A 12,546-nucleotide genomic window follows, 5' to 3' on the forward strand; every position below is an offset into this window, starting at 1 on the left:
ATGTGGGTATTGATAAACTACCTGATATCAGCAGTAGATGTGGGTATTGATAAACTACGTGATATCAATAGTAGATGGGTGCATTGATAAACTACCTGATATCGGCTTTAGGTGTAGGCATCGATAAACTAACTTATATCAGCAGTAGATATGAGCATTGATAAACTACTTGACAATTAGCAGTATATGTGGGTGTTGATAAACTACCTGATATCAGTAGTAGATGTTTTGCATTGATAAACTACCTTATATCAGCAGTAATATATGGAAATTGATACACTACCTAGTATCAGCAGCAGACGTACGTATTGATACACTACCTGATATAAGCAGTAGATATATGCATTGCTAAACTACCTAGTATCAGCAGTAGATATGGGTATTGATAAACTACGTGATGTCAGCAGTTGATGTGGGTATTGATAAACTACCTGATATCAGCAGTAGATGTGAGCATTGATAAACTACCTGATATCAGAAGTAGATGTGAGCATTGATAAACTACCTGTAGTAGATGTGGGTATTGATAAACTACCTGATATCAGGAGTAAGACGTGGGCATTGGTAAACTACCTGATGTCAGCAGTAGATGTGAGCATTGATAAACTACCTGATATCAGCAGTAGATGTGGGTATTGATAAACTACCTGATATCAGGAGTCAGACGTGAGCATTGATAAACTACCTGATGTCAGCAGTAGATGTGAGCATTGATAAACTACCTGATATCAGAAGTAGATGTGAGCATTGATAAACTACCTGATATCAGAAGCAGATGTGGGTATTGATAAACAACCTGATATCAGCAGTAGGTGTGGGTATTGATAAACTACCTGATATCAGGAGTAAGACGTGGGCATTGGTAAACTACCTGATGTCAGCAGTAGATGTGAGCATTGATAAACTACCTGATATCAGCAGTAGATGTGGGTATTGATAAACTACCTGATATCAGGAGTCAGACGTGAGCATTGATAAACTACCTGATGTCAGCAGTAGATGTGAGCATTGATAAACTACCTGATATCAGAAGTAGATGTGAGCATTGATAAACTACCTGATATCAGAAGCAGATGTGGGTATTGATAAACAACCTGATATCAGCAGTAGGTGTGGGTATTGATAAACTACCTGATATCAGAAGTAGATGTGTGCATTGATAAACTACCTGATATCAGTAGTTAATGTGAGCATTGATAAACTACCTTATATCAGTAGTACATGTGAGCATTGATAAACTACCTGATATCGTAGTAGATATGGTGAGCAATGATAAACTACCTGATATCAGTAGTAGATATGAGCATTGATAAACTACGTTATATCAGTAGTAGATGTGAGCATTGATAAACTACCTGATATCCGTAGTAGATGTGAGCAGTGATAAACTACCTTATATCCGTAGTAGATGTGAGCATTGATAAACTACCTTATATCCATAGTAGATGTGAGCATTGATCAACTATCATATCCGTAGTAGATGTGAGCATTGATAAACTACCTGTAGTAGATGTGGGTATTGATAAACTATACCTTGTATCAACAGTATAGATGTGTGTATTGATAAACTACCTTGTATCAGCAGTAGATATGGGTATTGATAAACTACGTGATATCAACAGTATGTGTGGGTATTGATAAACAACCCGATATCAGCAGTAAATGTGGGTCTTGATAAACTACCTGATATCAACAGTAGCTGTAGTGGTAATCTACCTGATATCAGCGGTAGATGTGGGTATTGATAATCTACGGTACCTGATATCAGCGGTAGATGTGGTTGTTGATAAACTACCTAATATCAGCAGTAGATGTGGGTATTGATAAACTACCTGATATCAGCGGTAGATGTGGGTATTGATAAACTACCTGATATCAGCAGTAGATGTGGGTATTGATAAACTACCTGATATCAGCAGTAGATTGATAAACTACCTGATATCAACAGTAGATGTGGGTATTGATAATCTACCTGATATCAGCGGTAGATGTGAGTATTGATAATCTACCTGATATCAGCGGTAGATGTGGGTGTTGATAAACTACCTGATATCAGCAGTAGATGTGGGTATTGATAAACTACCTGATTTCAGCAGTAGATATGGTATCGCCCTGGGTTTAACATCCGTCACTATGTAATATACCCGACGACTATTATAGGCAGTTTATCAATGCGCATCTCCTGCTTATATTATGGGTAGTTCAACATCCACATCTACTACTGATACAAGGTAGTTTATAAATACTCACATCTACTGCTGATATCAGGCAGTTTATCAAAATCCGCATCTACTGCTGATATCAGGTAGTTTATCGATACAACTACTTGTTGATATCAGGTAGTTTATCAATACCCACAACTACTGCTGATATCAGGTAGTTTATAAATACACACATCTACTGCTGCTATCAGGTAGTTTATCAATACCCACATCTACTGCTGATATCAGGTAGTTTATCAATGCTAACATCTACTGCTGCTATCAGGTAGTTTATCAATACCCACATCTACTGCTGATATCAGGTAGTTTATCAATGCCCACATCTACTGCTGATATCAGGTAGTTTATCAATCTACCGCTGATATCATAGTTTATCAATACTACCGCTGATATCAGGTAGTTTATCAATGCCCACATCTACCGCTGATATCAGGTAGTTTATCAATGCCCACATCTACCGCTGATATCAGGTAGTTTATCAATGCCCACATCTACTGCTGATATCAGGTAGTTTATCAATGCCCACATCTACAGGTAGTTTATCAATGCCCACATCTACTGCTGATATCAGGTAGTTTATCAATACCCACATCTACTGCACATCTACTGCTGATATCAGGTAGTTCATCAACACACACATCTACTGCTGATATCACGTAGTTTATCAATACCCACATCTACTGCTGATATCAGGTAGTTTATCAATGCCCATATCTACTGCTGATATCACGTAGTTTATCAATACCCACATCTACTGCTGATATCAGGTAGTTTATCAATACTGCTGATATCAGGTAGTTTATCAATACCCACATCTACTGCTGATATCATTTATCAATACAGGTACTGTTTATCAATCAATGCCCACATCTACTGCTGATATCAGGTAGTTTATCAATACCCACATCTACTGCTGATATCAGGTAGTTCATCAACGCACACATCTACTGCTGATATCACGTAGTTTATCAATACCCACATCTACTGCTGATATCAGGTAGTTTATCAATGCCCATATCTACTGCTGATATCACGTAGTTTATCAATACCCACATCTACTGCTGATATCAGGTAGTTTATCAATACCCACATCTACTGCTGATATCAGGTAGTTTATCAATACCCACATCTACTGCTGATATCAAGTAGTTTATCAATACTCACATCTACTGCTGATATCAAGTATAGTTTATCAGTCTTTCGTGTATTAAAGGCTATACAATACTATAATACTGCTGTTATTAAGTAGTTTATCAATGCTCACATCTCCTACTGTTATAAGGTATAGTTTATCAATGCACATATCTACTGCTAATATCAAGTATAGTTTATCAGTCTCTCATCTAATGCTGATAACACGTATGTTATCAAAGTATGTAAAGCGTTAAACCTACAGCATCTGTGATCCGTGACTTCAACCGAAAACAGTCGATTCTCTAAAGAAAGGAGACAAGACTCTGATGACTTACTTATTCATGCACATACCTATACAATCAGTAAAGGATGCAAATAAAGATGAATAATATTACCTCTAGCATTGACAAGGGGATGTTTGCAGTATGACTTCCAGTGACGCCCAAAGGAGCTAGGAATTTAATGCTCTGCATGCTGGCCTTATAGGCTTCAACATTTAAAAAAAATCCAAGTTTTGAGATATTTTCTCAAAATATCAAGAGCTATCTTAAGAACCACCGAACCAATAGTAGGCTTGTTTGTACTCATTTTAATGCATTTTTCATGCTGATTTCAAATATGGTAATAAGAATTTAAAATTCTGAAATTTTTAAATTTTTAAAAATATTTTAAACTCGTCGTCTGCACTCCACACCCGAAAGTGTTAACCTTTTACGTGCGTTAAGTCTCCATAAATCTCTTAAGTTTAAGGTTAGTGCTCCCAGCTCTTCAGCTTTATAGGCATGTCCACATGTACGTACCTCTGCAGGCTACAAATTAAAATTTGTACTCAAAATGCTACAATTATAACTTCATCATGTTCTAGAGGTGATTAGAGGAAATAAAAATGATAATTTTACAGAGTTCTTCCACACAACCAGTATAATGTTCGTTTTTACGTGATAACTTGATAAGATCTCCCAATATCTATTCCAAACCTGTAAATTAGGCCTGTGTAAAGCTGTGTATAGCATGAATATGTATGATTAATAGGCCAGGGGGAATGTACCCTACTAAAAGACGAACCTGAATCCGTGACTTAGTGCCTGTCCCCGTTATCATTATAACCCCCTTGGGCCACTATGTATAAATATGTACTAGCTATGCATGAATGTGCCTATGATGTAGGATGCCTTTTAACTCGGAAACTCCAGTATGTTAAAGTCACCAACATTCAAGCTTAACCTTAAAATCGCACAAATTTATCTCAAGAAAAACTCAACCAATACTAGGCGTGTTTGTACTCATATTAATGTATTTATCATGTAGATTCCAAATATGGTCATGAAAACGTACAATTCTGAATTTTCTGTTCAAATTTGATCAAATTTAATAAAAAATTACCAACATTTGACATTTTCTATAACAGACTCAAGATGTTCGCGAAGCGGGGATAATGTATTCATTGCTTTTTTATTCTATTTAGATCTCCAGTGAGCTAATGTCAATTCAACCTTTTCACGGGTGTGCAGGTTTCAAGTCTGTTTGCCAACAATTTTCTGAACATTCAGGTAAAAATAAGGAAATCTCAAGAACCACTGAACCAATACTAGGCATGTTTGTACTCATTTGAATGCATTTTTAATGAAGATTTCAAAAATAGTCATGAAAATGTCACATTCGAAACTTTGTAAAAATGGTGAAGTTTGGTTAATAATTTTGGATTTTTTTCGAGATGGAAAGGGTTGATTTAAAAGAGCATGGTTGCTCAAGACATGATCTTATGTTACATAGATTAGACGTAAATAAATCATGTCTTATGCTCTAAATTGTTGATCTAACATTCTGTGGAAAATATGGAATGATGCTGATACTGATGAAATATTGAAACGCCCAGGGCTAATGGAGGAGGGTATCAGGTTGCCGAGTAGCTTTGTAGCGATATACAAAGCTCTCAAAATGGCCCTGACTAATGTCTATAAACATGATAAGTATAATACTTAGTAGCATTGATAAGCAAATAACATTCCCCAGAATATTCGCTTGTATATATTATATGAACATTAAACTAACAATATGCAGCTTTTTGGTTGACGTTTTGCAATGTTGCTGGATAATTGAAAATGATAAACGTTCAGGGTTCATGTTTAGTTTTGTGTGAGGTTTCTGCATGTGTTTGATCATTGTTTTTGCTGTGTTCATCAGCAGATATCAACTATGCTTATTTATGAAAATAAGATTACGCTAAGACGTACGACACGGTATGATCTTATCAAACTTGTAAAAATAATACCCGTCTAAGCCAAAGTAACATCAATAGACAAAATTGATATTATCCAGAACATCTCCTTCAACATGAAAATAAACATTGTCAGTCAACTGAAGATTGTTTAGGCACGTTAATTTGGGCCTTAATAGGCTACTTGTACAAAATGGAAGAGTGATATTGAGCTTGGGGTTCTATTCGTTTGTTTTATCAGCCGATTCAGCCCCATTTGCTTGAGTATTGCCGGTCTTATCTTCAGTAGATAGCAACTTTAAACATTCTTACGCTTGACAAAAAACCTGGTATCGGACGATGCCGATCATGATGCCGGCGACGATACCGATGACGACGAAGATGCCGACGACGACGACGATGCCGATGTTGACGACGATGCCGACGACGACGACGACGACGTTGATGATGACAACGACGACGATGACGACGACGACGATGACGCCCGCGATGACGACAACAACGTCGACGATGACGATGCCGACGACGATGCCGATGACGATGACAACGACGATAACGACGACGATTACGATGAGGACGATGATGCTGACATCGACGACGCCGATGATGATGATGATGATGATGATGATGATGATGATGATGATGATGATGACGATGACAATGATGATGATGATGACGATGACGATGACGATGATGATGACGATGATGATGATGACAAGGAATATGCGACACGTGCGTTTTAGATATATTTACCGGGTTTTCAATGTCATTGCCCAATACTGTTGCTATATGTTTGGTATATACATGTACAAAGTAATTTCAGACAACCCCGTTTCTTCTCAACACACATAAAACATGTCTTTTCAATTTATCCCAAGTTGGCAGAACAGCTTTATCCATAAACACAATATTGTGGTTTTATTGACAGGCAATAGCATTCTTCACTAGAACAGGAAAATGGAGGCTTTTGAGCAGGGAGCTTTTAAACGTTGGCTTATTTACCAGACACTCAACTACTCCGTTGATGCTAGGCTCCTCGGTGGAGAGCAATTCTCGGAACTGTTCATGTCTGTTACTGACACACACACAGGGCAATTCCAGTTGAAATCCATACACCCCCTATGAAAGACATGACCTTAATCGTCCACATAGGGAGTGTAGATTGCAAATGGAGTCGTCCATACAGGTAACCACATTTGAAATGCACACTCCCTGTGTGGAAGATAAAATTTGAGGTAATGTCTTCCACAGGGGGTGTATATTTTTCAACTGGAATAGCCCATTTGTTTATTAAGGTAAAATTATGATACATACAATTATTTGTCGAACAACAAATAAATTAGATCACAGCTTTTGTAGTTTTAACACATTTTATGCCTTGCTCACATATATCCATATCACTCTTTAAATTTTAAATATCAAGATACTCGAGCTAATGATACGCAACATAAATATTTACCGCAATCACTTCCCATTAATTTATGTGTTTGTTAATTTTATTCCTATTCTATCTTCCCCTGTAAAAATCAACCACATTTGAAATTGATATGGCTAGAATCCTGGCAATTACACTTAACAAATTAATAGTCCGCTTATGGTCCATGAGCATGATGAGTTGGTTATATGTATGGGCGGCCGTGAGGGCCAAAAGGGTCTCAAAACTACACAAGGGTCTCAAAAGTACAATAAGGTCTCAAAAACACACAAAGGTCTCAGAAATAAACACACAGTAATGTCTCAATAGCACAATACGGTCTCAAAAACAGAGAAAGGTCTCAAATACAGAGAAAGGTCTCAAAAACAGAGAAAGGTCTCAAAAACAGAGAAAGGTCTCAAAACAGAAAGGTCTCAAAAACAGAGAAAGGTCTCAAAAACAGAAAAAGGTCTCAAAAACAGAGAAAGGTCTCAAACACAGAGAAAGGTTTCAAAAAAAGAGAAAGGTCTCAAAAACAGAGAAAGGTCTCAAAAACAGAGAAAGGTCTCAAAAACAGAGAAAGGTCTCAAAAACAGAGAAAGGTCTCAAAAACAGAGAAAGGTCTCAAAAACACGCTATGGTCTCAAGAACACGTTAAGGTCTCAAAAACACGTTATGGTCTCAAAAACACGTTATGGTCTCAAAAACACGCTATGGTCTCAAAAACACGTTATGGTCTCAAAAACACGTTATGGTCTCAAAAACACGTTATGGTCTCAAAACACGTTATGGTCTCAAAAACACGTTATGGTCTCAAAAACACATTATGGTCTCAAAAACACGTTATGGTCTCAAAAACACGTTATGGTCTCAAAAACACGTTATGGTCTCAAAAAACACGTTATGGTCTCAAAAACACGTTATGGTCTCAAAACACGTTATGGTCTCAAAAACACATTATGGTCTCAAAAACACGTTATGGTCTCAAAAACACGTTATGGTCTCAAAAACACGTTATGGTCTCAAAAACACGTTATGGTCTCAAAAATACGTCAATGTCTCAAACCAGGTATTACAACCGACCGTTGTAATACCTGGTTTGTGCAGTACCGCATGCAGTAGGCCTACTATACTGCACACATCAGCAGGCGAAACTACACATTCCGTCACGCACTTCCGCATGAGGAACTACATATCCCAACTTGCATTTCCGCATGCGGTGATGCAGGTCGGGATGTGCAGTTCCGCATGGGGAACTGCAATGTTTTTGGTGTATTTCCGCATGGGGAATTTCGGTATATAGGCCTATGGATGGGTCATTTTGTTTTCAAAATTGTCTTAATTTCTTTTGGAAAATAGACCAACTTTGCATCACTGCAGCCAAAATGTTTCTCAAATTGCTTGCGGTTGTAAGTTGTAAAAACTAAGACAATTTGTGTTAGACAATTTGTGTTAGATTTGGCCAAAACTTTTGTCCAAATTTCTTACAAAATTACAAGTTGGACTTAAAAGTCTTATCATATAATGCGACTGAAAAGAAATTTTGCATATTTGAACACGTTCCTAACGTTTTCCTACACCTTTTAGGGTGTAATATAGAAACGTTGCCCAAAATATATGTGCCAAAAATTGCTTGCCCCCCCCTCCCCCACCCTTTCGACCTGCCAACAATTACTTGACCCGCCCTTTCGACCTGCCAAAAAATGCTCCCCCCTTTGACATGCCAAAAAATCTTTGCGTCCCCCCCCCTATAATTCACCACCCGGCCCCGGGGGTACAATGTATTGCACCACCCCTGACAAGTTCAGGCGCCTAGAGGTGTAAATTATGAATTGAATAGAAATTTAGTATGAAATGGGTCTATTGAGAAGATTTATCAATTTTGTCCAGGTATTTGGAACATGGGATCACTCAGGGTCCTGGGTCCACCCCATATCCATGTTGGTATATCACTGTGGAGGATGAATCTTATTCAAAAATTGAGTTTTATTGGAATTCAGCAAAACAACTTGCACCTCCCCTCATCAAAACAAAACTTCACTGAAACCCTTAGTTTTTGGCAAAAATCAATGCCTGTTTTACACCACAGAAAAAAAGTCTTCTTTGTGCAAGGGGTAAATGTGAAATATAAAAGGCATCACAAAGAGAATAGTTTGAGGCAATTTATGAATTGTTTTCAGCTCAAAAACATTGACATATTTTGCTTAAAATTGTTTTCCTTATAAATTTGGTTTTTTTTCTTGTTTCACCCCTTGTCATTAAAAAAGCTCAACAATTAACTTGTCTAATATTAATCAGCACATACACCAGTCACCATGAAAACAAACACATAGATACATGTTAAATTGTATTCTTATTTATAGTCACTTTATTTTTCTAAACACACACAAGTATGCCAACATGTGGTACATGTATGATTCAAACAAAAATACACAAAGTTGTAAAACCTAAAGCATGTGTTACATTTTTAGAATTATTAATAAATTTGTTGTTTAAAATTATCAAATTTTACTAGCAGTGCACGTATTATTTTGAATATGCATAATTAACATTAAAAGTTGGGTTGTTTGTCTGTCACGTTTTAATTGATTTAAGGAATATCAACAAGGAATTACAAGAATCATAACAAAGCAGCCATGAAAGTGAAAATTTTAGCTCTTTTGACTTTGGGAACTCAGGCCTGTACATGGGGGAGTGGGGAGGGGTGCGACCACACCTTCACCCCCAAATTTGCACAAGTATACACAAAGTACTAAAATATCACATTTTTGTGAGCATAGCAAGCAAAAAAATCAGGTTTTTTTACGCTTTTTTTTTCAAAAAAGGTGAAAATTCCACTTTTCACAATATCACCCCCTGAAAAAAAGTGCACTTTCTCAAAATCAGCATCTCCAAAAAAATCCTGCGTACTACGGGTCTGACGGAACTGTGACCTCTAAACTTACAGCTAAAGAGCATTACTTCTTGCCATTTATATAAAGCACTTATGATTTAGAGCTAATAATTCTGTTTGTACTGAATTTATTCCTAAAAATCACGGAATTCACCTTTAATGCCAAATTTGAGTACTTTCTACCACTTTTATGAAAGTACATAAAATATTCTGAATCAGCACACCAAAATTGACTAAGAACACTTCTCAAACCTTGTATAGCTCTCTGTGTAGACCCCAGTCCGAAACCCCGTCAGTCCGACACCAGCGCCTTAGACCGCTCGGCTATCAAGGCTTGATGGTGTCATGATGAAAATTTAAAAATATAATCACAACTTCATTACTTCAACATACCACGTGACAAGCAAATACAGAAAACGTACCATATTTTGGAATTTTATTTGTTTAAAAACATTAATGTGTATTAATAGCGCTCAATTGTTGATAACTGCGTGTTTTATATACAGAAATAGGAATGAGGTAGTATAATCGATTTTGATTCACACGAACTCGCCGTATACTAAAAGCATAGATTATCAATGTGGCGTGGCCTACCATTTTTCTTGTAGCTTCTTTTATACACGTCGATGTTTTCATCAATTACACAATTAATCCACATTAGAAAGACAACAGTGAATCCACATTAGACCCATAATTTTATTTCAGGAAATAAAAATTAGATTACCATAAAAACGAAACAGTTATCATTGGTTGGGTCTAATGTAATTTATACATGGAATTTTCAGCGTTTTTTCTATCGCCATTCTCGCTCAATTATAAAAGTATTTTGGCGTATATAAAATTGAAATAAAATTTTCTGCCTCATAAACGACATCAAATGTGCCACAATTGGGTATCACGAATCGTTATATATGATGTGCAGTTAATATTCATATTTTCTTTTATACAGAGGATGCTTCAGTTTTGACAGGAAAAATATTTCACTCGGTTATTTTAAAAGGTAACCACGCTTCCCTAGAATGTGCAATAATTAGAATTAAAATTTTTCTTATTCTAACAGCAAGCGTTTCTAAAATGCAGTATGGCGAAATGTGGTGTAGATATTTTAACAAACCATCTAACCCAATAAGTATGATAGGGCCTATATTGCGACGAGCTTAGTAACTTAATTTAGCATGTGATCCTAGCATCTTTTTTTATGACATTTTTCAGTAGATATCCACGAAAAAAGCTTATTCACAAAATTTCAATCCGATTTTGCGTTTGCGAGTTACGCATGATTATGTGTATTATTCCATAGGCCACTGTTGTAATTTCGATCTGGTATACCGGTACCAGAACAAAATTCAAATTTTTTGCTAAATGAATTAATCTGCAAGAAATATTTAGTACATAAACATTATGTAGCCAAAATTTCCCAATGGTATAAAAATCTCAACTTTTTGTTGTTGAAAAGTGGGGGATGAGGCTGTGGATCACGAAATGCCCTTTTAACTGCATGTCAAAGCACGTAGCCATTTGACTTAAACTTGGATTAATACATCCAATTCGGAAATGTACCAAAATTGCATTTCCCCATGCGGAAATACACCAAATATATTGCAGTTCCCCATACGGAAATACACTAAAAATATTGCAGTTCCCCATGCGGGACTGCAAGCGGATGTTGCAGTACTGTATGCGGTACTGCATATATACGGTCGGTTGTAATACCTGATTTGAGACCTAGACGTGTTTTTGAGACCAAGATGTGTTTTTGAGACCAAGACGTACTTTTGAGACCCTTTTGGCACTCACGGCGCGGCCGCCGGGGTCAAAAGGGTCAACGCCGAGGAATACTATGGGCGGCCGTGTGTCTCAAAACACGTTCATGGTCTCAAAAACACGTCTAGGTCTCAAATCAGGTATTACAAAGTCAACCGACCGGTATGTGCAGTCTATGTCTCTGAGGTATATGTCTCTGTTTTTGAGACCATAACGTGTTTTTGAGACCATAACGTGTTTTTGAGACCATAACGTGTTTTTGAGACCATAATGTGTTTTTGAGACCATAACGTGTTTTTGAGACCATAACGTGTTTTTGAGACCATAACGTGTTTTTGAGACCATAACGTGTTTTTGAGACCATAGCGTGTTTTTGAGACCATAACGTGTTTTTGAGACCATAACGTGTTTTTGAGACCTTAACGTGTTTTTGAGACCTTTTTCTGTATTTGAGACCTTTCTCTGGGTTTGAGACCTTTCTCTGTTTTTGAGACCTTTCTCTGTTTTTGAGACCTTTCTCTGTATTTGAGACCTTTCTCTGTTTTTGAGACCTTTCTCTGTTTTTGAGACCTTTTCTGTTTTAGAGACCTTTCTCTGTTTTTGAGACCTTTCTCTGTTTTTGTGACCTTTCTTTGATTATGAGACCTTTCTCTGTTTTTGAGACCTTTCTCTGTATTTGAGACCTTTCTCTGTTTTTGAGACCTTTTTCTGTTTTTGAGATCTTTCTCTGTTTTTGAGACCTTTCTCTGTTTTTGAGACCTTTCCCTGTTTTTGAGACCTTTCTCTGTTTTTGAGACATTTCTCTGTATTTGACACCTTTCTCTGTTTTTGAGACCTTTCTCTGTGTTTGAAACCCTTTTCTGTTTTTGAGACCTTTCTCTGTATTTGAGACCTTTCTCTA

This window comes from Amphiura filiformis, chromosome 19 (assembly GCF_039555335.1).
Source record: "Amphiura filiformis chromosome 19, Afil_fr2py, whole genome shotgun sequence".
Classification (NCBI taxonomy): Eukaryota; Metazoa; Echinodermata; class Ophiuroidea; order Amphilepidida; family Amphiuridae; genus Amphiura; species Amphiura filiformis.